General features: G+C 51.0%; 22 non-coding genes across 22 annotated transcripts; all 22 read left to right on the forward strand.

Annotated features, from left to right (window-relative positions):
• The first annotated feature begins 1433 nt into the window (after positions 1–1433).
• On the forward strand, positions 1434–1516 carry TRNAL-CAG (transfer RNA leucine (anticodon CAG)). Its single transcript has one exon. It is a non-coding gene; the product is annotated as a tRNA-Leu (tRNA).
• Positions 1517–2546: 1030 nt separating this feature from the next.
• Positions 2547–2629, forward strand: TRNAL-CAG (transfer RNA leucine (anticodon CAG)). Its single transcript has one exon. It is a non-coding gene; the product is annotated as a tRNA-Leu (tRNA).
• Positions 2630–3111: 482 nt separating this feature from the next.
• TRNAL-CAG (transfer RNA leucine (anticodon CAG)) lies at positions 3112–3194 on the forward strand. Its single transcript has one exon. It is a non-coding gene; the product is annotated as a tRNA-Leu (tRNA).
• A 1580-nt stretch (positions 3195–4774) lies between these two features.
• TRNAL-CAG (transfer RNA leucine (anticodon CAG)) lies at positions 4775–4857 on the forward strand. Its single transcript has one exon. It is a non-coding gene; the product is annotated as a tRNA-Leu (tRNA).
• A 1580-nt stretch (positions 4858–6437) lies between these two features.
• TRNAL-CAG (transfer RNA leucine (anticodon CAG)) lies at positions 6438–6520 on the forward strand. Its single transcript has one exon. It is a non-coding gene; the product is annotated as a tRNA-Leu (tRNA).
• Positions 6521–7550: 1030 nt separating this feature from the next.
• Positions 7551–7633, forward strand: TRNAL-CAG (transfer RNA leucine (anticodon CAG)). Its single transcript has one exon. It is a non-coding gene; the product is annotated as a tRNA-Leu (tRNA).
• A 482-nt stretch (positions 7634–8115) lies between these two features.
• Positions 8116–8198, forward strand: TRNAL-CAG (transfer RNA leucine (anticodon CAG)). The gene has a single exon. It is a non-coding gene; the product is annotated as a tRNA-Leu (tRNA).
• Positions 8199–9228: 1030 nt separating this feature from the next.
• On the forward strand, positions 9229–9311 carry TRNAL-CAG (transfer RNA leucine (anticodon CAG)). The gene has a single exon. It is a non-coding gene; the product is annotated as a tRNA-Leu (tRNA).
• A 482-nt stretch (positions 9312–9793) lies between these two features.
• On the forward strand, positions 9794–9876 carry TRNAL-CAG (transfer RNA leucine (anticodon CAG)). Its single transcript has one exon. It is a non-coding gene; the product is annotated as a tRNA-Leu (tRNA).
• A 1580-nt stretch (positions 9877–11456) lies between these two features.
• Positions 11457–11539, forward strand: TRNAL-CAG (transfer RNA leucine (anticodon CAG)). Its single transcript has one exon. It is a non-coding gene; the product is annotated as a tRNA-Leu (tRNA).
• A 1580-nt stretch (positions 11540–13119) lies between these two features.
• Positions 13120–13202, forward strand: TRNAL-CAG (transfer RNA leucine (anticodon CAG)). The gene has a single exon. It is a non-coding gene; the product is annotated as a tRNA-Leu (tRNA).
• Positions 13203–14782: 1580 nt separating this feature from the next.
• On the forward strand, positions 14783–14865 carry TRNAL-CAG (transfer RNA leucine (anticodon CAG)). The gene has a single exon. It is a non-coding gene; the product is annotated as a tRNA-Leu (tRNA).
• Positions 14866–15895: 1030 nt separating this feature from the next.
• On the forward strand, positions 15896–15978 carry TRNAL-CAG (transfer RNA leucine (anticodon CAG)). Its single transcript has one exon. It is a non-coding gene; the product is annotated as a tRNA-Leu (tRNA).
• A 482-nt stretch (positions 15979–16460) lies between these two features.
• On the forward strand, positions 16461–16543 carry TRNAL-CAG (transfer RNA leucine (anticodon CAG)). The gene has a single exon. It is a non-coding gene; the product is annotated as a tRNA-Leu (tRNA).
• A 1030-nt stretch (positions 16544–17573) lies between these two features.
• Positions 17574–17656, forward strand: TRNAL-CAG (transfer RNA leucine (anticodon CAG)). Its single transcript has one exon. It is a non-coding gene; the product is annotated as a tRNA-Leu (tRNA).
• Positions 17657–18138: 482 nt separating this feature from the next.
• On the forward strand, positions 18139–18221 carry TRNAL-CAG (transfer RNA leucine (anticodon CAG)). Its single transcript has one exon. It is a non-coding gene; the product is annotated as a tRNA-Leu (tRNA).
• A 1030-nt stretch (positions 18222–19251) lies between these two features.
• On the forward strand, positions 19252–19334 carry TRNAL-CAG (transfer RNA leucine (anticodon CAG)). Its single transcript has one exon. It is a non-coding gene; the product is annotated as a tRNA-Leu (tRNA).
• Positions 19335–19816: 482 nt separating this feature from the next.
• TRNAL-CAG (transfer RNA leucine (anticodon CAG)) lies at positions 19817–19899 on the forward strand. Its single transcript has one exon. It is a non-coding gene; the product is annotated as a tRNA-Leu (tRNA).
• A 1030-nt stretch (positions 19900–20929) lies between these two features.
• TRNAL-CAG (transfer RNA leucine (anticodon CAG)) lies at positions 20930–21012 on the forward strand. The gene has a single exon. It is a non-coding gene; the product is annotated as a tRNA-Leu (tRNA).
• A 482-nt stretch (positions 21013–21494) lies between these two features.
• Positions 21495–21577, forward strand: TRNAL-CAG (transfer RNA leucine (anticodon CAG)). The gene has a single exon. It is a non-coding gene; the product is annotated as a tRNA-Leu (tRNA).
• A 1030-nt stretch (positions 21578–22607) lies between these two features.
• Positions 22608–22690, forward strand: TRNAL-CAG (transfer RNA leucine (anticodon CAG)). The gene has a single exon. It is a non-coding gene; the product is annotated as a tRNA-Leu (tRNA).
• A 482-nt stretch (positions 22691–23172) lies between these two features.
• Positions 23173–23255, forward strand: TRNAL-CAG (transfer RNA leucine (anticodon CAG)). Its single transcript has one exon. It is a non-coding gene; the product is annotated as a tRNA-Leu (tRNA).
• The last annotated feature ends 389 nt before the right edge of the window (positions 23256–23644 follow it).

The following is a 23644-nucleotide window of genomic DNA, read 5'->3' on the forward strand; positions in this document are numbered from 1 at the left end:
GCTTGACTGCCCTTTTGGCAGGTGTACTACAGTGCTTAAATGAAAAACCGTCTTAGGACTGTGCTAGCTTTGTGGACTTGCAAATGGGCGCAGCGCGGCATTTTGTCTTTGGAAAAAATGCATAAAGAACCCAACGTCTTGTCCTTTTCACTGGGCCTAGTTGGAATGAAGTGACCTATTTGAAATGGGGGTCAGGTGGAAAGTTAGTGTGACATAGTGGGAGGCAGATGGAGGAGTGAGTGGGGGGAAGCGAGAGGTAAAAAGGCAGGCAGAGGAGTGAACACAGTTCTTCCTCCTCGCCCTCTGCCCAACCAACCACCTGCCTGCCCAAACGGCCCTGAACGGCCACGAACGGCCATTGTATATAGGCTTTGCTGGCAGAACTCTTTAGCCCTGTAATTTAGAGTGAGTCCTGTGCAGGAGTACAGGGAGATCAGGCCGGCCCATACACAGTCCTTTCAGCCTAAACAGGCTCCCCGGCACTAGTGCCCAACCTCTTGTGACCAAGAAGGCTCTAGCACACTGCCTGAACCTCCTGAAGGGTTGGACACAGTGCATGCTTTTATTTGCATAAACCAGCCCGCCTCCTGCCTTCCTATTTCCTGAGGTGTAGTTGCTCGTGTCTGTTAACAGGTGGCAGGCAGCACCGTTCTGCAGAAACATGAAAGACTCATGTGTGCTTGTGACAAGTAGCTGCTGTACATAGGGATTGAACCCTGCACGTCTGTGCCAGTAGTCGTTGTATGAGTGCTGCCCTGCCTGTGATTATTCTTTTGGGAGGAATTTGGAGACTTTAATGCAATAGGAGAGGATTTTAGGCGGGTGGTCTTTGAGACTTTCCAACATTGCCTCTAAGCCGCATCTGAGGGGTGCAAACGGCAGAGTCAGGATGGCCGAGTGGTCTAAGGCGCTGCGTTCAGGTCGCAGTGGGTTCGAATCCCACCTCTGACATGTCTGTAACAGATTTTTTCTTTTCATTTGATTGTAACATTCCAGGCGTCCTATAACTGCTGGCCAAGGCTTTCTGGAACAGGGAGATGGAGTTGGAGCACGCACTGCAGGCCTCATGGTTGATTTCCAGTGCTTCCTGTATTTCCTCGCTTCTTTTTTGGGAAAGTGAACTCCAGTGAAAAACCATCTTTGGACTGGGCCGGCCTTGTGGACATGCAAACGGGCGCACCGCGACATTTTGCCTTTGGAAAAAATGCATAAAGAACCCAATGTGTTGTCCTTTTAACTGGGCCTAGTGGGAATGAAGTGACATTTTTAAAATGGATGGGGAGGGTGGTGGGTTAGGAGGGGTGGGTGGGATGCGCGAGAGTATATTCCTGGCAGACTGTGGAGACATTTTAGGAAATCCAAGAGGATTTAAGTGTGGTCAAAGACTTGCCAACATAGCCTCTAAGCCGATTCAGGCGAGCGCCTAAGGCAGAGTCAGGATGGCCGAGTGGTCTAAGGCGCTGCGTTCAGGTCGCAGTCTCCTCTGGAGGCGTGGGTTCGAATCCCACTTCTGACATGCCTGAAATAGGTTTTTACTTTTCATGTGATTGCATTCCACGCTTCCTATAACTGCCGGCCACGGATTTCTGGAACAGGGAGATGGAGTTGGAGCTTGCTCCACACACTCCCGTCCTCCAGCTAGGTCTGCAGTTGGTCCTGGAATGCTTGACTGCCCTTTTGGCAGGTGTACTACAGTGCTTAAATGAAAAACCGTCTTAGGACTGTGCTAGCTTTGTGGACTTGCAAATGGGCGCAGCGCGGCATTTTGTCTTTGGAAAAAATGCATAAAGAACCCAACGTCTTGTCCTTTTCACTGGGCCTAGTTGGAATGAAGTGACCTATTTGAAATGGGGGTCAGGTGGAAAGTTAGTGTGACATAGTGGGAGGCAGATGGAGGAGTGAGTGGGGGGAAGCGAGAGGTAAAAAGGCAGGCAGAGGAGTGAACACAGTTCTTCCTCCTCGCCCTCTGCCCAACCAACCACCTGCCTGCCCAAACGGCCCCGAACGGCCACGAACGGCCATTGTATATAGGCTTTGCTGGCAGAACTCTTTAGCCCTGTAATTTAGAGTGAGTCCTGTGCAGGAGTACAGGGAGATCAGGCCGGCCCATACACAGTCCTTTCAGCCTAAACAGGCTCCCCGGCACTAGTGCCCAACCTCTTGTGACCAAGAAGGCTCTAGCACACTGCCTGAACCTCCTGAAGGGTTGGACACAGTGCATGCTTTTATTTGCATAAACCAGCCCGCCTCCTGCCTTCCTATTTCCTGAGGTGTAGTTGCTCGTGTCTGTTAACAGGTGGCAGGCAGCACCGTTCTGCAGAAACATGAAAGACTCATGTGTGCTTGTGACAAGTAGCTGCTGTACATAGGGATTGAACCCTGCACGTCTGTGCCAGTAGTCGTTGTATGAGTGCTGCCCTGCCTGTGATTATTCTTTTGGGAGGAATTTGGAGACTTTAATGCAATAGGAGAGGATTTTAGGCGGGTGGTCTTTGAGACTTTCCAACATTGCCTCTAAGCCGCATCTGAGGGGTGCAAACGGCAGAGTCAGGATGGCCGAGTGGTCTAAGGCGCTGCGTTCAGGTCGCAGTCTCCGCTGGAGGCGTGGGTTCGAATCCCACCTCTGACATGTCTGTAACAGATTTTTTCTTTTCATTTGATTGTAACATTCCAGGCGTCCTATAACTGCTGGCCAAGGCTTTCTGGAACAGGGAGATGGAGTTGGAGCACGCACTGCAGGCCTCATGGTTGATTTCCAGTGCTTCCTGTATTTCCTCGCTTCTTTTTTGGGAAAGTGAACTCCAGTGAAAAACCATCTTTGGACTGGGCCGGCCTTGTGGACATGCAAACGGGCGCACCGCGACATTTTGCCTTTGGAAAAAATGCATAAAGAACCCAATGTGTTGTCCTTTTAACTGGGCCTAGTGGGAATGAAGTGACATTTTTAAAATGGATGGGGAGGGTGGTGGGTTAGGAGGGGTGGGTGGGATGCGCGAGAGTATATTCCTGGCAGACTGTGGAGACATTTTAGGAAATCCAAGAGGATTTAAGTGTGGTCAAAGACTTGCCAACATAGCCTCTAAGCCGATTCAGGCGAGCGCCTAAGGCAGAGTCAGGATGGCCGAGTGGTCTAAGGCGCTGCGTTCAGGTCGCAGTCTCCTCTGGAGGCGTGGGTTCGAATCCCACTTCTGACATGCCTGAAATGGGTTTTTACTTTTCATGTGATTGCATTCCACGCTTCCTATAACTGCCGGCCACGGATTTCTGGAACAGGGAGATGGAGTTGGAGCTTGCTCCACACACTCCCGTCCTCCAGCTAGGTCTGCAGTTGGTCCTGGAATGCTTGACTGCCCTTTTGGCAGGTCTACTACAGTGCTTAAATGAAAAACCGTCTTAGGACTGTGCTAGCTTTGTGGACTTGCAAATGGGCGCAGCGCGGCATTTTGTCTTTGGAAAAAATGCATAAAGAACCCAACGTCTTGTCCTTTTCACTGGGCCTAGTTGGAATGAAGTGACCTATTTGAAATGGGGGTCAGGTGGAAAGTTAGTGTGACATAGTGGGAGGCAGATGGAGGAGTGAGTGGGGGGAAGCGAGAGGTAAAAAGGCAGGCAGAGGAGTGAACACAGTTCTTCCTCCTCGCCCTCTGCCCAACCAACCACCTGCCTGCCCAAACGGCCCCGAACGGCCACGAACGGCCATTGTATATAGGCTTTGCTGGCAGAACTCTTTAGCCCTGTAATTTAGAGTGAGTCCTGTGCAGGAGTACAGGGAGATCAGGCCGGCCCATACACAGTCCTTTCAGCCTAAACAGGCTCCCCGGCACTAGTGCCCAACCTCTTGTGACCAAGAAGGCTCTAGCACACTGCCTGAACCTCCTGAAGGGTTGGACACAGTGCATGCTTTTATTTGCATAAACCAGCCCGCCTCCTGCCTTCCTATTTCCTGAGGTGTAGTTGCTCGTGTCTGTTAACAGGTGGCAGGCAGCACCGTTCTGCAGAAACATGAAAGACTCATGTGTGCTTGTGACAAGTAGCTGCTGTACATAGGGATTGAACCCTGCACGTCTGTGCCAGTAGTCGTTGTATGAGTGCTGCCCTGCCTGTGATTATTCTTTTGGGAGGAATTTTGAGACTTTAATGCAATAGGAGAGGATTTTAGGCGGGTGGTCTTTGAGACTTTCCAACATTGCCTCTAAGCCGCATCTGAGGGGTGCAAACGGCAGAGTCAGGATGGCCGAGTGGTCTAAGGCGCTGCGTTCAGGTCGCAGTGGGTTCGAATCCCACCTCTGACATGTCTGTAACAGATTTTTTCTTTTCATTTGATTGTAACATTCCAGGCGTCCTATAACTGCTGGCCAAGGCTTTCTGGAACAGGGAGATGGAGTTGGAGCACGCACTGCAGGCCTCATGGTTGATTTCCAGTGCTTCCTGTATTTCCTCGCTTCTTTTTTGGGAAAGTGAACTCCAGTGAAAAACCATCTTTGGACTGGGCCGGCCTTGTGGACATGCAAACGGGCGCACCGCGACATTTTGCCTTTGGAAAAAATGCATAAAGAACCCAATGTGTTGTCCTTTTAACTGGGCCTAGTGGGAATGAAGTGACATTTTTAAAATGGATGGGGAGGGTGGTGGGTTAGGAGGGGTGGGTGGGATGCGCGAGAGTATATTCCTGGCAGACTGTGGAGACATTTTAGGAAATCCAAGAGGATTTAAGTGTGGTCAAAGACTTGCCAACATAGCCTCTAAGCCGATTCAGGCGAGCGCCTAAGGCAGAGTCAGGATGGCCGAGTGGTCTAAGGCGCTGCGTTCAGGTCGCAGTCTCCTCTGGAGGCGTGGGTTCGAATCCCACTTCTGACATGCCTGAAATGGGTTTTTACTTTTCATGTGATTGCATTCCACGCTTCCTATAACTGCCGGCCACGGATTTCTGGAACAGGGAGATGGAGTTGGAGCTTGCTCCACACACTCCCGTCCTCCAGCTAGGTCTGCAGTTGGTCCTGGAATGCTTGACTGCCCTTTTGGCAGGTGTACTACAGTGCTTAAATGAAAAACCGTCTTAGGACTGTGCTAGCTTTGTGGACTTGCAAATGGGCGCAGCGCGGCATTTTGTCTTTGGAAAAAATGCATAAAGAACCCAACGTCTTGTCCTTTTCACTGGGCCTAGTTGGAATGAAGTGACCTATTTGAAATGGGGGTCAGGTGGAAAGTTAGTGTGACATAGTGGGAGGCAGATGGAGGAGTGAGTGGGGGGAAGCGAGAGGTAAAAAGGCAGGCAGAGGAGTGAACACAGTTCTTCCTCCTCGCCCTCTGCCCAACCAACCACCTGCCTGCCCAAACGGCCCCGAACGGCCACGAACGGCCATTGTATATAGGCTTTGCTGGCAGAACTCTTTAGCCCTGTAATTTAGAGTGAGTCCTGTGCAGGAGTACAGGGAGATCAGGCCGGCCCATACACAGTCCTTTCAGCCTAAACAGGCTCCCCGGCACTAGTGCCCAACCTCTTGTGACCAAGAAGGCTCTAGCACACTGCCTGAACCTCCTGAAGGGTTGGACACAGTGCATGCTTTTATTTGCATAAACCAGCCCGCCTCCTGCCTTCCTATTTCCTGAGGTGTAGTTGCTCGTGTCTGTTAACAGGTGGCAGGCAGCACCGTTCTGCAGAAACATGAAAGACTCATGTGTGCTTGTGACAAGTAGCTGCTGTACATAGGGATTGAACCCTGCACGTCTGTGCCAGTAGTCGTTGTATGAGTGCTGCCCTGCCTGTGATTATTCTTTTGGGAGGAATTTGGAGACTTTAATGCAATAGGAGAGGATTTTAGGCGGGTGGTCTTTGAGACTTTCCAACATTGCCTCTAAGCCGCATCTGAGGGGTGCAAACGGCAGAGTCAGGATGGCCGAGTGGTCTAAGGCGCTGCGTTCAGGTCGCAGTGGGTTCGAATCCCACCTCTGACATGTCTGTAACAGATTTTTTCTTTTCATTTGATTGTAACATTCCAGGCGTCCTATAACTGCTGGCCAAGGCTTTCTGGAACAGGGAGATGGAGTTGGAGCACGCACTGCAGGCCTCATGGTTGATTTCCAGTGCTTCCTGTATTTCCTCGCTTCTTTTTTGGGAAAGTGAACTCCAGTGAAAAACCATCTTTGGACTGGGCCGGCCTTGTGGACATGCAAACGGGCGCACCGCGACATTTTGCCTTTGGAAAAAATGCATAAAGAACCCAATGTGTTGTCCTTTTAACTGGGCCTAGTGGGAATGAAGTGACATTTTTAAAATGGATGGGGAGGGTGGTGGGTTAGGAGGGGTGGGTGGGATGCGCGAGAGTATATTCCTGGCAGACTGTGGAGACATTTTAGGAAATCCAAGAGGATTTAAGTGTGGTCAAAGACTTGCCAACATAGCCTCTAAGCCGATTCAGGCGAGCGCCTAAGGCAGAGTCAGGATGGCCGAGTGGTCTAAGGCGCTGCGTTCAGGTCGCAGTCTCCTCTGGAGGCGTGGGTTCGAATCCCACTTCTGACATGCCTGAAATGGGTTTTTACTTTTCATGTGATTGCATTCCACGCTTCCTATAACTGCCGGCCACGGATTTCTGGAACAGGGAGATGGAGTTGGAGCTTGCTCCACACACTCCCGTCCTCCAGCTAGGTCTGCAGTTGGTCCTGGAATGCTTGACTGCCCTTTTGGCAGGTGTACTACAGTGCTTAAATGAAAAACCGTCTTAGGACTGTGCTAGCTTTGTGGACTTGCAAATGGGCGCAGCGCGGCATTTTGTCTTTGGAAAAAATGCATAAAGAACCCAACGTCTTGTCCTTTTCACTGGGCCTAGTTGGAATGAAGTGACCTATTTGAAATGGGGGTCAGGTGGAAAGTTAGTGTGACATAGTGGGAGGCAGATGGAGGAGTGAGTGGGGGGAAGCGAGAGGTAAAAAGGCAGGCAGAGGAGTGAACACAGTTCTTCCTCCTCGCCCTCTGCCCAACCAACCACCTGCCTGCCCAAACGGCCCCGAACGGCCACGAACGGCCATTGTATATAGGCTTTGCTGGCAGAACTCTTTAGCCCTGTAATTTAGAGTGAGTCCTGTGCAGGAGTACAGGGAGATCAGGCCGGCCCATACACAGTCCTTTCAGCCTAAACAGGCTCCCCGGCACTAGTGCCCAACCTCTTGTGACCAAGAAGGCTCTAGCACACTGCCTGAACCTCCTGAAGGGTTGGACACAGTGCATGCTTTTATTTGCATAAACCAGCCCGCCTCCTGCCTTCCTATTTCCTGAGGTGTAGTTGCTCGTGTCTGTTAACAGGTGGCAGGCAGCACCGTTCTGCAGAAACATGAAAGACTCATGTGTGCTTGTGACAAGTAGCTGCTGTACATAGGGATTGAACCCTGCACGTCTGTGCCAGTAGTCGTTGTATGAGTGCTGCCCTGCCTGTGATTATTCTTTTGGGAGGAATTTGGAGACTTTAATGCAATAGGAGAGGATTTTAGGCGGGTGGTCTTTGAGACTTTCCAACATTGCCTCTAAGCCGCATCTGAGGGGTGCAAACGGCAGAGTCAGGATGGCCGAGTGGTCTAAGGCGCTGCGTTCAGGTCGCAGTCTCCGCTGGAGGCGTGGGTTCGAATCCCACCTCTGACATGTCTGTAACAGATTTTTTCTTTTCATTTGATTGTAACATTCCAGGCGTCCTATAACTGCTGGCCAAGGCTTTCTGGAACAGGGAGATGGAGTTGGAGCACGCACTGCAGGCCTCATGGTTGATTTCCAGTGCTTCCTGTATTTCCTCGCTTCTTTTTTGGGAAAGTGAACTCCAGTGAAAAACCATCTTTGGACTGGGCCGGCCTTGTGGACATGCAAACGGGCGCACCGCGACATTTTGCCTTTGGAAAAAATGCATAAAGAACCCAATGTGTTGTCCTTTTAACTGGGCCTAGTGGGAATGAAGTGACATTTTTAAAATGGATGGGGAGGGTGGTGGGTTAGGAGGGGTGGGTGGGATGCGCGAGAGTATATTCCTGGCAGACTGTGGAGACATTTTAGGAAATCCAAGAGGATTTAAGTGTGGTCAAAGACTTGCCAACATAGCCTCTAAGCCGATTCAGGCGAGCGCCTAAGGCAGAGTCAGGATGGCCGAGTGGTCTAAGGCGCTGCGTTCAGGTCGCAGTCTCCTCTGGAGGCGTGGGTTCGAATCCCACTTCTGACATGCCTGAAATGGGTTTTTACTTTTCATGTGATTGCATTCCACGCTTCCTATAACTGCCGGCCACGGATTTCTGGAACAGGGAGATGGAGTTGGAGCTTGCTCCACACACTCCCGTCCTCCAGCTAGGTCTGCAGTTGGTCCTGGAATGCTTGACTGCCCTTTTGGCAGGTGTACTACAGTGCTTAAATGAAAAACCGTCTTAGGACTGTGCTAGCTTTGTGGACTTGCAAATGGGCGCAGCGCGGCATTTTGTCTTTGGAAAAAATGCATAAAGAACCCAACGTCTTGTCCTTTTCACTGGGCCTAGTTGGAATGAAGTGACCTATTTGAAATGGGGGTCAGGTGGAAAGTTAGTGTGACATAGTGGGAGGCAGATGGAGGAGTGAGTGGGGGGAAGCGAGAGGTAAAAAGGCAGGCAGAGGAGTGAACACAGTTCTTCCTCCTCGCCCTCTGCCCAACCAACCACCTGCCTGCCCAAACGGCCCCGAACGGCCACGAACGGCCATTGTATATAGGCTTTGCTGGCAGAACTCTTTAGCCCTGTAATTTAGAGTGAGTCCTGTGCAGGAGTACAGGGAGATCAGGCCGGCCCATACACAGTCCTTTCAGCCTAAACAGGCTCCCCGGCACTAGTGCCCAACCTCTTGTGACCAAGAAGGCTCTAGCACACTGCCTGAACCTCCTGAAGGGTTGGACACAGTGCATGCTTTTATTTGCATAAACCAGCCCGCCTCCTGCCTTCCTATTTCCTGAGGTGTAGTTGCTCGTGTCTGTTAACAGGTGGCAGGCAGCACCGTTCTGCAGAAACATGAAAGACTCATGTGTGCTTGTGACAAGTAGCTGCTGTACATAGGGATTGAACCCTGCACGTCTGTGCCAGTAGTCGTTGTATGAGTGCTGCCCTGCCTGTGATTATTCTTTTGGGAGGAATTTGGAGACTTTAATGCAATAGGAGAGGATTTTAGGCGGGTGGTCTTTGAGACTTTCCAACATTGCCTCTAAGCCGCATCTGAGGGGTGCAAACGGCAGAGTCAGGATGGCCGAGTGGTCTAAGGCGCTGCGTTCAGGTCGCAGTCTCCGCTGGAGGCGTGGGTTCGAATCCCACCTCTGACATGTCTGTAACAGATTTTTTCTTTTCATTTGATTGTAACATTCCAGGCGTCCTATAACTGCTGGCCAAGGCTTTCTGGAACAGGGAGATGGAGTTGGAGCACGCACTGCAGGCCTCATGGTTGATTTCCAGTGCTTCCTGTATTTCCTCGCTTCTTTTTTGGGAAAGTGAACTCCAGTGAAAAACCATCTTTGGACTGGGCCGGCCTTGTGGACATGCAAACGGGCGCACCGCGACATTTTGCCTTTGGAAAAAATGCATAAAGAACCCAATGTGTTGTCCTTTTAACTGGGCCTAGTGGGAATGAAGTGACATTTTTAAAATGGATGGGGAGGGTGGTGGGTTAGGAGGGGTGGGTGGGATGCGCGAGAGTATATTCCTGGCAGACTGTGGAGACATTTTAGGAAATCCAAGAGGATTTAAGTGTGGTCAAAGACTTGCCAACATAGCCTCTAAGCCGATTCAGGCGAGCGCCTAAGGCAGAGTCAGGATGGCCGAGTGGTCTAAGGTGCTGCGTTCAGGTCGCAGTCTCCTCTGGAGGCGTGGGTTCGAATCCCACTTCTGACATGCCTGAAATGGGTTTTTACTTTTCATGTGATTGCATTCCACGCTTCCTATAACTGCCGGCCACGGATTTCTGGAACAGGGAGATGGAGTTGGAGCTTGCTCCACACACTCCCGTCCTCCAGCTAGGTCTGCAGTTGGTCCTGGAATGCTTGACTGCCCTTTTGGCAGGTGTACTACAGTGCTTAAATGAAAAACCGTCTTAGGACTGTGCTAGCTTTGTGGACTTGCAAATGGGCGCAGCGCGGCATTTTGTCTTTGGAAAAAATGCATAAAGAACCCAACGTCTTGTCCTTTTCACTGGGCCTAGTTGGAATGAAGTGACCTATTTGAAATGGGGGTCAGGTGGAAAGTTAGTGTGACATAGTGGGAGGCAGATGGAGGAGTGAGTGGGGGGAAGCGAGAGGTAAAAAGGCAGGCAGAGGAGTGAACACAGTTCTTCCTCCTCGCCCTCTGCCCAACCAACCACCTGCCTGCCCAAACGGCCCCGAACGGCCACGAACGGCCATTGTATATAGGCTTTGCTGGCAGAACTCTTTAGCCCTGTAATTTAGAGTGAGTCCTGTGCAGGAGTACAGGGAGATCAGGCCGGCCCATACACAGTCCTTTCAGCCTAAACAGGCTCCCCGGCACTAGTGCCCAACCTCTTGTGACCAAGAAGGCTCTAGCACACTGCCTGAACCTCCTGAAGGGTTGGACACAGTGCATGCTTTTATTTGCATAAACCAGCCCGCCTCCTGCCTTCCTATTTCCTGAGGTGTAGTTGCTCGTGTCTGTTAACAGGTGGCAGGCAGCACCGTTCTGCAGAAACATGAAAGACTCATGTGTGCTTGTGACAAGTAGCTGCTGTACATAGGGATTGAACCCTGCACGTCTGTGCCAGTAGTCGTTGTATGAGTGCTGCCCTGCCTGTGATTATTCTTTTGGGAGGAATTTGGAGACTTTAATGCAATAGGAGAGGATTTTAGGCGGGTGGTCTTTGAGACTTTCCAACATTGCCTCTAAGCCGCATCTGAGGGGTGCAAACGGCAGAGTCAGGATGGCCGAGTGGTCTAAGGCGCTGCGTTCAGGTCGCAGTGGGTTCGAATCCCACCTCTGACATGTCTGTAACAGATTTTTTCTTTTCATTTGATTGTAACATTCCAGGCGTCCTATAACTGCTGGCCAAGGCTTTCTGGAACAGGGAGATGGAGTTGGAGCACGCACTGCAGGCCTCATGGTTGATTTCCAGTGCTTCCTGTATTTCCTCGCTTCTTTTTTGGGAAAGTGAACTCCAGTGAAAAACCATCTTTGGACTGGGCCGGCCTTGTGGACATGCAAACGGGCGCACCGCGACATTTTGCCTTTGGAAAAAATGCATAAAGAACCCAATGTGTTGTCCTTTTAACTGGGCCTAGTGGGAATGAAGTGACATTTTTAAAATGGATGGGGAGGGTGGTGGGTTAGGAGGGGTGGGTGGGATGCGCGAGAGTATATTCCTGGCAGACTGTGGAGACATTTTAGGAAATCCAAGAGGATTTAAGTGTGGTCAAAGACTTGCCAACATAGCCTCTAAGCCGATTCAGGCGAGCGCCTAAGGCAGAGTCAGGATGGCCGAGTGGTCTAAGGCGCTGCGTTCAGGTCGCAGTCTCCTCTGGAGGCGTGGGTTCGAATCCCACTTCTGACATGCCTGAAATGGGTTTTTACTTTTCATGTGATTGCATTCCACGCTTCCTATAACTGCCGGCCACGGATTTCTGGAACAGGGAGATGGAGTTGGAGCTTGCTCCACACACTCCCGTCCTCCAGCTAGGTCTGCAGTTGGTCCTGGAATGCTTGACTGCCCTTTTGGCAGGTGTACTACAGTGCTTAAATGAAAAACCGTCTTAGGACTGTGCTAGCTTTGTGGACTTGCAAATGGGCGCAGCGCGGCATTTTGTCTTTGGAAAAAATGCATAAAGAACCCAACGTCTTGTCCTTTTCACTGGGCCTAGTTGGAATGAAGTGACCTATTTGAAATGGGGGTCAGGTGGAAAGTTAGTGTGACATAGTGGGAGGCAGATGGAGGAGTGAGTGGGGGGAAGCGAGAGGTAAAAAGGCAGGCAGAGGAGTGAACACAGTTCTTCCTCCTCGCCCTCTGCCCAACCAACCACCTGCCTGCCCAAACGGCCCCGAACGGCCACGAACGGCCATTGTATATAGGCTTTGCTGGCAGAACTCTTTAGCCCTGTAATTTAGAGTGAGTCCTGTGCAGGAGTACAGGGAGATCAGGCCGGCCCATACACAGTCCTTTCAGCCTAAACAGGCTCCCCGGCACTAGTGCCCAACCTCTTGTGACCAAGAAGGCTCTAGCACACTGCCTGAACCTCCTGAAGGGTTGGACACAGTGCATGCTTTTATTTGCATAAACCAGCCCGCCTCCTGCCTTCCTATTTCCTGAGGTGTAGTTGCTCGTGTCTGTTAACAGGTGGCAGGCAGCACCGTTCTGCAGAAACATGAAAGACTCATGTGTGCTTGTGACAAGTAGCTGCTGTACATAGGGATTGAACCCTGCACGTCTGTGCCAGTAGTCGTTGTATGAGTGCTGCCCTGCCTGTGATTATTCTTTTGGGAGGAATTTGGAGACTTTAATGCAATAGGAGAGGATTTTAGGCGGGTGGTCTTTGAGACTTTCCAACATTGCCTCTAAGCCGCATCTGAGGGGTGCAAACGGCAGAGTCAGGATGGCCGAGTGGTCTAAGGCGCTGCGTTCAGGTCGCAGTGGGTTCGAATCCCACCTCTGACATGTCTGTAACAGATTTTTTCTTTTCATTTGATTGTAACATTCCAGGCGTCCTATAACTGCTGGCCAAGGCTTTCTGGAACAGGGAGATGGAGTTGGAGCACGCACTGCAGGCCTCATGGTTGATTTCCAGTGCTTCCTGTATTTCCTCGCTTCTTTTTTGGGAAAGTGAACTCCAGTGAAAAACCATCTTTGGACTGGGCCGGCCTTGTGGACATGCAAACGGGCGCACCGCGACATTTTGCCTTTGGAAAAAATGCATAAAGAACCCAATGTGTTGTCCTTTTAACTGGGCCTAGTGGGAATGAAGTGACATTTTTAAAATGGATGGGGAGGGTGGTGGGTTAGGAGGGGTGGGTGGGATGCGCGAGAGTATATTCCTGGCAGACTGTGGAGACATTTTAGGAAATCCAAGAGGATTTAAGTGTGGTCAAAGACTTGCCAACATAGCCTCTAAGCCGATTCAGGCGAGCGCCTAAGGCAGAGTCAGGATGGCCGAGTGGTCTAAGGCGCTGCGTTCAGGTCGCAGTCTCCTCTGGAGGCGTGGGTTCGAATCCCACTTCTGACATGCCTGAAATGGGTTTTTACTTTTCATGTGATTGCATTCCACGCTTCCTATAACTGCCGGCCACGGATTTCTGGAACAGGGAGATGGAGTTGGAGCTTGCTCCACACACTCCCGTCCTCCAGCTAGGTCTGCAGTTGGTCCTGGAATGCTTGACTGCCCTTTTGGCAGGTGTACTACAGTGCTTAAATGAAAAACCGTCTTAGGACTGTGCTAGCTTTGTGGACTTGCAAATGGGCGCAGCGCGGCATTTTGTCTTTGGAAAAAATGCATAAAGAACCCAACGTCTTGTCCTTTTCACTGGGCCTAGTTGGAATGAAGTGACCTATTTGAAATGGGGGTCAGGTGGAAAGTTAGTGTGACATAGTGGGAGGCAGATGGAGGAGTGAGTGGGGGGAAGCGAGAGGTAAAAAGGCAGGCAGAGGAGTGAACACAGTTCTTCCTCCTCGCCCTCTGCCCAACCAACCACCTGCCTGCCCAAACGGCCCCGAACGGCCACGAACGGCCATTGTATATAGGCTTTGCTGGCAGAACTCTTTAGCCCTGTAATTTAGAGTGAGTCCTGTGCAGGAGTACAGGGAGATCAGGCCGGCCCATACACAGTCCTTTCAGCCTAAACAGGCTCCCCGGCACTAGTGCCCAACCTCTTGTGACCAAGAAGGCTCTAGCACACTGCCTGAACCTCCTGAAGGGTTGGACACAGTGCATGCTTTTATTTGCATAAACCAGCCCGCCTCCTGCCTTCCTATTTCCTGAGGTGTAGTTGCTCGTGTCTGTTAACAGGTGGCAGGCAGCACCGTTCTGCAGAAACATGAAAGACTCATGTGTGCTTGTGACAAGTAGCTGCTGTACATAGGGATTGAACCCTGCACGTCTGTGCCAGTAGTCGTTGTATGAGTGCTGCCCTGCCTGTGATTATTCTTTTGGGAGGAATTTGGAGACTTTAATGCAATAGGAGAGGATTTTAGGCGGGTGGTCTTTGAGACTTTCCAACATTGCCTCTAAGCCGCATCTGAGGGGTGCAAACGGCAGAGTCAGGATGGCCGAGTGGTCTAAGGCGCTGCGTTCAGGTCGCAGTGGGTTCGAATCCCACCTCTGACATGTCTGTAACAGATTTTTTCTTTTCATTTGATTGTAACATTCCAGGCGTCCTATAACTGCTGGCCAAGGCTTTCTGGAACAGGGAGATGGAGTTGGAGCACGCACTGCAGGCCTCATGGTTGATTTCCAGTGCTTCCTGTATTTCCTCGCTTCTTTTTTGGGAAAGTGAACTCCAGTGAAAAACCATCTTTGGACTGGGCCGGCCTTGTGGACATGCAAACGGGCGCACCGCGACATTTTGCCTTTGGAAAAAATGCATAAAGAACCCAATGTGTTGTCCTTTTAACTGGGCCTAGTGGGAATGAAGTGACATTTTTAAAATGGATGGGGAGGGTGGTGGGTTAGGAGGGGTGGGTGGGATGCGCGAGAGTATATTCCTGGCAGACTGTGGAGACATTTTAGGAAATCCAAGAGGATTTAAGTGTGGTCAAAGACTTGCCAACATAGCCTCTAAGCCGATTCAGGCGAGCGCCTAAGGCAGAGTCAGGATGGCCGAGTGGTCTAAGGCGCTGCGTTCAGGTCGCAGTCTCCTCTGGAGGCGTGGGTTCGAATCCCACTTCTGACATGCCTGAAATGGGTTTTTACTTTTCATGTGATTGCATTCCACGCTTCCTATAACTGCCGGCCACGGATTTCTGGAACAGGGAGATGGAGTTGGAGCTTGCTCCACACACTCCCGTCCTCCAGCTAGGTCTGCAGTTGGTCCTGGAATGCTTGACTGCCCTTTTGGCAGGTGTACTACAGTGCTTAAATGAAAAACCGTCTTAGGACTGTGCTAGCTTTGTGGACTTGCAAATGGGCGCAGCGCGGCATTTTGTCTTTGGAAAAAATGCATAAAGAACCCAACGTCTTGTCCTTTTCACTGGGCCTAGTTGGAATGAAGTGACCTATTTGAAATGGGGGTCAGGTGGAAAGTTAGTGTGACATAGTGGGAGGCAGATGGAGGAGTGAGTGGGGGGAAGCGAGAGGTAAAAAGGCAGGCAGAGGAGTGAACACAGTTCTTCCTCCTCGCCCTCTGCCCAACCAACCACCTGCCTGCCCAAACGGCCCCGAACGGCCACGAACGGCCATTGTATATAGGCTTTGCTGGCAGAACTCTTTAGCCCTGTAATTTAGAGTGAGTCCTGTGCAGGAGTACAGGGAGATCAGGCCGGCCCATACACAGTCCTTTCAGCCTAAACAGGCTCCCCGGCACTAGTGCCCAACCTCTTGTGACCAAGAAGGCTCTAGCACACTGCCTGAACCTCCTGAAGGGTTGGACACAGTGCATGCTTTTATTTGCATAAACCAGCCCGCCTCCTGCCTTCCTATTTCCTGAGGTGTAGTTGCTCGTGTCTGTTAACAGGTGGCAGGCAGCACCGTTCTGCAGAAACATGAAAGACTCATGTGTGCTTGTGACAAGTAGCTGCTGTACATAGGGATTGAACCCTGCACGTCTGTGCCAGTAGTCGTTGTATGAGTGCTGCCCTGCCTGTGATTATTCTTTTGGGAGGAATTTGGAGACTTTAATGCAATAGGAGAGGATTTTAGGCGGGTGGTCTTTGAGACTTTCCAACATTGCCTCTAAGCCGCATCTGAGGGGTGCAAACGGCAGAGTCAGGATGGCCGAGTGGTCTAAGGCGCTGCGTTCAGGTCGCAGTCTCCGCTGGAGGCGTGGGTTCGAATCCCACCTCTGACATGTCTGTAACAGATTTTTTCTTTTCATTTGATTGTAACATTCCAGGCGTCCTATAACTGCTGGCCAAGGCTTTCTGGAACAGGGAGATGGAGTTGGAGCACGCACTGCAGGCCTCATGGTTGATTTCCAGTGCTTCCTGTATTTCCTCGCTTCTTTTTTGGGAAAGTGAACTCCAGTGAAAAACCATCTTTGGACTGGGCCGGCCTTGTGGACATGCAAACGGGCGCACCGCGACATTTTGCCTTTGGAAAAAATGCATAAAGAACCCAATGTGTTGTCCTTTTAACTGGGCCTAGTGGGAATGAAGTGACATTTTTAAAATGGATGGGGAGGGTGGTGGGTTAGGAGGGGTGGGTGGGATGCGCGAGAGTATATTCCTGGCAGACTGTGGAGACATTTTAGGAAATCCAAGAGGATTTAAGTGTGGTCAAAGACTTGCCAACATAGCCTCTAAGCCGATTCAGGCGAGCGCCTAAGGCAGAGTCAGGATGGCCGAGTGGTCTAAGGCGCTGCGTTCAGGTCGCAGTCTCCTCTGGAGGCGTGGGTTCGAATCCCACTTCTGACATGCCTGAAATGGGTTTTTACTTTTCATGTGATTGCATTCCACGCTTCCTATAACTGCCGGCCACGGATTTCTGGAACAGGGAGATGGAGTTGGAGCTTGCTCCACACACTCCCGTCCTCCAGCTAGGTCTGCAGTTGGTCCTGGAATGCTTGACTGCCCTTTTGGCAGGTGTACTACAGTGCTTAAATGAAAAACCGTCTTAGGACTGTGCTAGCTTTGTGGACTTGCAAATGGGCGCAGCGCGGCATTTTGTCTTTGGAAAAAATGCATAAAGAACCCAACGTCTTGTCCTTTTCACTGGGCCTAGTTGGAATGAAGTGACCTATTTGAAATGGGGGTCAGGTGGAAAGTTAGTGTGACATAGTGGGAGGCAGATGGAGGAGTGAGTGGGGGGAAGCGAGAGGTAAAAAGGCAGGCAGAGGAGTGAACACAGTTCTTCCTCCTCGCCCTCTGCCCAACCAACCACCTGCCTGCCCAAACGGCCCCGAACGGCCACGAACGGCCATTGTATATAGGCTTTGCTGGCAGAACTCTTTAGCCCTGTAATTTAGAGTGAGTCCTGTGCAGGAGTACAGGGAGATCAGGCCGGCCCATACACAGTCCTTTCAGCCTAAACAGGCTCCCCGGCACTAGTGCCCAACCTCTTGTGACCAAGAAGGCTCTAGCACACTGCCTGAACCTCCTGAAGGGTTGGACACAGTGCATGCTTTTATTTGCATAAACCAGCCCGCCTCCTGCCTTCCTATTTCCTGAGGTGTAGTTGCTCGTGTCTGTTAACAGGTGGCAGGCAGCACCGTTCTGCAGAAACATGAAAGACTCATGTGTGCTTGTGACAAGTAGCTGCTGTACATAGGGATTGAACCCTGCACGTCTGTGCCAGTAGTCGTTGTATGAGTGCTGCCCTGCCTGTGATTATTCTTTTGGGAGGAATTTGGAGACTTTAATGCAATAGGAGAGGATTTTAGGCGGGTGGTCTTTGAGACTTTCCAACATTGCCTCTAAGCCGCATCTGAGGGGTGCAAACGGCAGAGTCAGGATGGCCGAGTGGTCTAAGGCGCTGCGTTCAGGTCGCAGTCTCCGCTGGAGGCGTGGGTTCGAATCCCACCTCTGACATGTCTGTAACAGATTTTTTCTTTTCATTTGATTGTAACATTCCAGGCGTCCTATAACTGCTGGCCAAGGCTTTCTGGAACAGGGAGATGGAGTTGGAGCACGCACTGCAGGCCTCATGGTTGATTTCCAGTGCTTCCTGTATTTCCTCGCTTCTTTTTTGGGAAAGTGAACTCCAGTGAAAAACCATCTTTGGACTGGGCCGGCCTTGTGGACATGCAAACGGGCGCACCGCGACATTTTGCCTTTGGAAAAAATGCATAAAGAACCCAATGTGTTGTCCTTTTAACTGGGCCTAGTGGGAATGAAGTGACATTTTTAAAATGGATGGGGAGGGTGGTGGGTTAGGAGGGGTGGGTGGGATGCGCGAGAGTATATTCCTGGCAGACTGTGGAGACATTTTAGGAAATCCAAGAGGATTTAAGTGTGGTCAAAGACTTGCCAACATAGCCTCTAAGCCGATTCAGGCGAGCGCCTAAGGCAGAGTCAGGATGGCCGAGTGGTCTAAGGCGCTGCGTTCAGGTCGCAGTCTCCTCTGGAGGCGTGGGTTCGAATCCCACTTCTGACATGCCTGAAATGGGTTTTTACTTTTCATGTGATTGCATTCCACGCTTCCTATAACTGCCGGCCACGGATTTCTGGAACAGGGAGATGGAGTTGGAGCTTGCTCCACACACTCCCGTCCTCCAGCTAGGTCTGCAGTTGGTCCTGGAATGCTTGACTGCCCTTTTGGCAGGTGTACTACAGTGCTTAAATGAAAAACCGTCTTAGGACTGTGCTAGCTTTGTGGACTTGCAAATGGGCGCAGCGCGGCATTTTGTCTTTGGAAAAAATGCATAAAGAACCCAACGTCTTGTCCTTTTCACTGGGCCTAGTTGGAATGAAGTGACCTATTTGAAATGGGGGTCAGGTGGAAAGTTAGTGTGACATAGTGGGAGGCAGATGGAGGAGTGAGTGGGGGGAAGCGAGAGGTAAAAAGGCAGGCAGAGGAGTGAACACAGTTCTTCCTCCTCGCCCTCTGCCCAACCAACCACCTGCCTGCCCAAACGGCCCCGAACGGCCACGAACGGCCATTGTATATAGGCTTTGCTGGCAGAACTCTTTAGCCCTGTAATTTAGAGTGAGTCCTGTGCAGGAGTACAGGGAGATCAGGCCGGCCCATACACAGTCCTTTCAGCCTAAACAGGCTCCCCGGCACTAGTGCCCAACCTCTTGTGACCAAGAAGGCTCTAGCACACTGCCTGAACCTCCTGAAGGGTTGGACACAGTGCATGCTTTTATTTGCATAAACCAGCCCGCCTCCTGCCTTCCTATTTCCTGAGGTGTAGTTGCTCGTGTCTGTTAACAGGTGGCAGGCAGCACCGTTCTGCAGAAACATGAAAGACTCATGTGTGCTTGTGACAAGTAGCTGCTGTACATAGGGATTGAACCCTGCACGTCTGTGCCAGTAGTCGTTGTATGAGTGCTGCCCTGCCTGTGATTATTCTTTTGGGAGGAATTTGGAGACTTTAATGCAATAGGAGAGGATTTTAGGCGGGTGGTCTTTGAGACTTTCCAACATTGCCTCTAAGCCGCATCTGAGGGGTGCAAACGGCAGAGTCAGGATGGCCGAGTGGTCTAAGGCGCTGCGTTCAGGTCGCAGTCTCCGCTGGAGGCGTGGGTTCGAATCCCACCTCTGACATGTCTGTAACAGATTTTTTCTTTTCATTTGATTGTAACATTCCAGGCGTCCTATAACTGCTGGCCAAGGCTTTCTGGAACAGGGAGATGGAGTTGGAGCACGCACTGCAGGCCTCATGGTTGATTTCCAGTGCTTCCTGTATTTCCTCGCTTCTTTTTTGGGAAAGTGAACTCCAGTGAAAAACCATCTTTGGACTGGGCCGGCCTTGTGGACATGCAAACGGGCGCACCGCGACATTTTGCCTTTGGAAAAAATGCATAAAGAACCCAATGTGTTGTCCTTTTAACTGGGCCTAGTGGGAATGAAGTGACATTTTTAAAATGGATGGGGAGGGTGGTGGGTTAGGAGGGGTGGGTGGGATGCGCGAGAGTATATTCCTGGCAGACTGTGGAGACATTTTAGGAAATCCAAGAGGATTTAAGTGTGGTCAAAGACTTGCCAACATAGCCTCTAAGCCGATTCAGGCGAGCGCCTAAGGCAGAGTCAGGATGGCCGAGTGGTCTAAGGCGCTGCGTTCAGGTCGCAGTCTCCTCTGGAGGCGTGGGTTCGAATCCCACTTCTGACATGCCTGAAATGGGTTTTTACTTTTCATGTGATTGCATTCCACGCTTCCTATAACTGCCGGCCACGGATTTCTGGAACAGGGAGATGGAGTTGGAGCTTGCTCCACACACTCCCGTCCTCCAGCTAGGTCTGCAGTTGGTCCTGGAATGCTTGACTGCCCTTTTGGCAGGTGTACTACAGTGCTTAAATGAAAAACCGTCTTAGGACTGTGCTAGCTTTGTGGACTTGCAAATGGGCGCAGCGCGGCATTTTGTCTTTGGAAAAAATGCATAAAGAACCCAACGTCTTGTCCTTTTCACTGGGCCTAGTTGGAATGAAGTGACCTATTTGAAATGGGGGTCAGGTGGAAAGTTAGTGTGACATAGTGGGAGGCAGATGGAGGAGTGAGTGGGGGGAAGCGAGAGGTAAAAAGGCAGGCAGAGGAGTGAACACAGTTCTTCCTCCTCGCCCTCTGCCCAACCAACCACCTGCCTGCCCAAACGGCCCCGAACGGCCACGAACGGCCATTGTATATAGGCTTTGCTGGCAGAACTCTTTAGCCCTGTAATTTAGAGTGAGTCCTGTGCAGGAGTACAGGGAGATCAGGCCGGCCCATACACAGTCCTTTCAGCCTAAACAGGCTCCCCGGCACTAGTGCCCAACCTCTTGTGACCAAGAAGGCTCTAGCACACTGCCTGAACCTCCTGAAGGGTTGGACACAGTGCATGCTTTTATTTGCATAAACCAGCCCGCCTCCTGCCTTCCTATTTCCTGAGGTGTAGTTGCTCGTGTCTGTTAACAGGTGGCAGGCAGCACCGTTCTGCAGAAACATGAAAGACTCATGTGTGCTTGTGACAAGTAGCTGCTGTACATAGGGATTGAACCCTGCACGTCTGTGCCAGTAGTCGTTGTATGAGTGCTGCCCTGCCTGTGATTATTCTTTTGGGAGGAATTTGGAGACTTTAATGCAATAGGAGAGGATTTTAGGCGGGTGGTCTTTGAGACTTTCCAACATTGCCTCTAAGCCGCATCTGAGGGGTGCAAACGGCAGAGTCAGGATGGCCGAGTGGTCTAAGGCGCTGCGTTCAGGTCGCAGTCTCCGCTGGAGGCGTGGGTTCGAATCCCACCTCTGACATGTCTGTAACAGATTTTTTCTTTTCATTTGATTGTAACATTCCAGGCGTCCTATAACTGCTGGCCAAGGCTTTCTGGAACAGGGAGATGGAGTTGGAGCACGCACTGCAGGCCTCATGGTTGATTTCCAGTGCTTCCTGTATTTCCTCGCTTCTTTTTTGGGAAAGTGAACTCCAGTGAAAAACCATCTTTGGACTGGGCCGGCCTTGTGGACATGCAAACGGGCGCACCGCGACATTTTGCCTTTGGAAAAAATGCATAAAGAACCCAATGTGTTGTCCTTTTAACTGGGCCTAGTGGGAATGAAGTGACATTTTTAAAATGGATGGGGAGGGTGGTGGGTTAGGAGGGGTGGGTGGGATGCGCGAGAGTATATTCCTGGCAGACTGTGGAGACATTTTAGGAAATCCAAGAGGATTTAAGTGTGGTCAAAGACTTGCCAACATAGCCTCTAAGCCGATTCAGGCGAGCGCCTAAGGCAGAGTCAGGATGGCCGAGTGGTCTAAGGCGCTGCGTTCAGGTCGCAGTCTCCTCTGGAGGCGTGGGTTCGAATCCCACTTCTGACATGCCTGAAATGGGTTTTTACTTTTCATGTGATTGCATTCCACGCTTCCTATAACTGCCGGCCACGGATTTCTGGAACAGGGAGATGGAGTTGGAGCTTGCTCCACACACTCCCGTCCTCCAGCTAGGTCTGCAGTTGGTCCTGGAATGCTTGACTGCCCTTTTGGCAGGTGTACTACAGTGCTTAAATGAAAAACCGTCTTAGGACTGTGCTAGCTTTGTGGACTTGCAAATGGGCGCAGCGCGGCATTTTGTCTTTGGAAAAAATGCATAAAGAACCCAACGTCTTGTCCTTTTCACTGGGCCTAGTTGGAATGAAGTGACCTATTTGAAATGGGGGTCAGGTGGAAAGTTAGTGTGACATAGTGGGAGGCAGATGGAGGAGTGAGTGGGGGGAAGCGAGAGGTAAAAAGGCAGGCAGAGGAGTGAACACAGTTCTTCCTCCTCGCCCTCTGCCCAACCAACCACCTGCCTGCCCAAACGGCCCCGAACGGCCACGAACGGCCATTGTATATAGGCTTTGCTGGCAGAACTCTTTAGCCCTGTAATTTAGAGTGAGTCCTGTGCAGGAGTACAGGGAGATCAGGCCGGCCCATACACAGTCCTTTCAGCCTAAACAGGCTCCCCGGCACTAGTGCCCAACCTCTTGTGACCAAGAAGGCTCTAGCACACTGCCTGAACCTCCTGAAGGGTTGGACACAGTGCATGCTTTTATTTGCATAAACCAGCCCGCCTCCTGCCTTCCTATTTCCTGAGGTGTAGTTGCTCGTGTCTGTTAACAGGTGGCAGGCAGCACCGTTCTGCAGAAACATGAAAGACTCATGTGTGCTTGTGACAAGTAGCTGCTGTACATAGGGATTGAACCCTGCACGTCTGTGCCAGTAGTCGTTGTATGAGTGCTGCCCTGCCTGTGATTATTCTTTTGGGAGGAATTTGGAGACTTTAATGCAATAGGAGAGGATTTTAGGCGGGTGGTCTTTGAGACTTTCCAACATTGCCTCTAAGCCGCATCTGAGGGGTGCAAACGGCAGAGTCAGGATGGCCGAGTGGTCTAAGGCGCTGCGTTCAGGTCGCAGTCTCCGCTGGAGGCGTGGGTTCGAATCCCACCTCTGACATGTCTGTAACAGATTTTTTCTTTTCATTTGATTGTAACATTCCAGGCGTCCTATAACTGCTGGCCAAGGCTTTCTGGAACAGGGAGATGGAGTTGGAGCACGCACTGCAGGCCTCATGGTTGATTTCCAGTGCTTCCTGTATTTCCTCGCTTCTTTTTTGGGAAAGTGAACTCCAGTGAAAAACCATCTTTGGACTGGGCCGGCCTTGTGGACATGCAAACGGGCGCACCGCGACATTTTGCCTTTGGAAAAAATGCATAAAGAACCCAATGTGTTGTCCTTTTAACTGGGCCTAGTGGGAATGAAGTGACATTTTTAAAATGGATGGGGAGGGTGGTGGGTTAGGAGGGGTGGGTGGGATGCGCGAGAGTATATTCCTGGCAGACTGTGGAGACATTTTAGGAAATCCAAGAGGATTTAAGTGTGGTCAAAGACTTGCCAACATAGCCTCTAAGCCGATTCAGGCGAGCGCCTAAGGCAGAGTCAGGATGGCCGAGTGGTCTAAGGCGCTGCGTTCAGGTCGCAGTCTCCTCTGGAGGCGTGGGTTCGAATCCCACTTCTGACATGCCTGAAATGGGTTTTTACTTTTCATGTGATTGCATTCCACGCTTCCTATAACTGCCGGCCACGGATTTCTGGAACAGGGAGATGGAGTTGGAGCTTGCTCCACACACTCCCGTCCTCCAGCTAGGTCTGCAGTTGGTCCTGGAATGCTTGACTGCCCTTTTGGCAGGTGTACTACAGTGCTTAAATGAAAAACCGTCTTAGGACTGTGCTAGCTTTGTGGACTTGCAAATGGGCGCAGCGCGGCATTTTGTCTTTGGAAAAAATGCATAAAGAACCCAACGTCTTGTCCTTTTCACTGGGCCTAGTTGGAATGAAGTGACCTATTTGAAATGGGGGTCAGGTGGAAAGTTAGTGTGACATAGTGGGAGGCAGATGGAGGAGTGAGTG

The sequence above is a fragment of the Ambystoma mexicanum genome, chromosome 11 (assembly GCF_040938575.1).
Source record: "Ambystoma mexicanum isolate Mex_15411 chromosome 11, UKY_AmexF1_1, whole genome shotgun sequence".
In the NCBI taxonomy this organism is placed as follows: Eukaryota; Metazoa; Chordata; class Amphibia; order Caudata; family Ambystomatidae; genus Ambystoma; species Ambystoma mexicanum.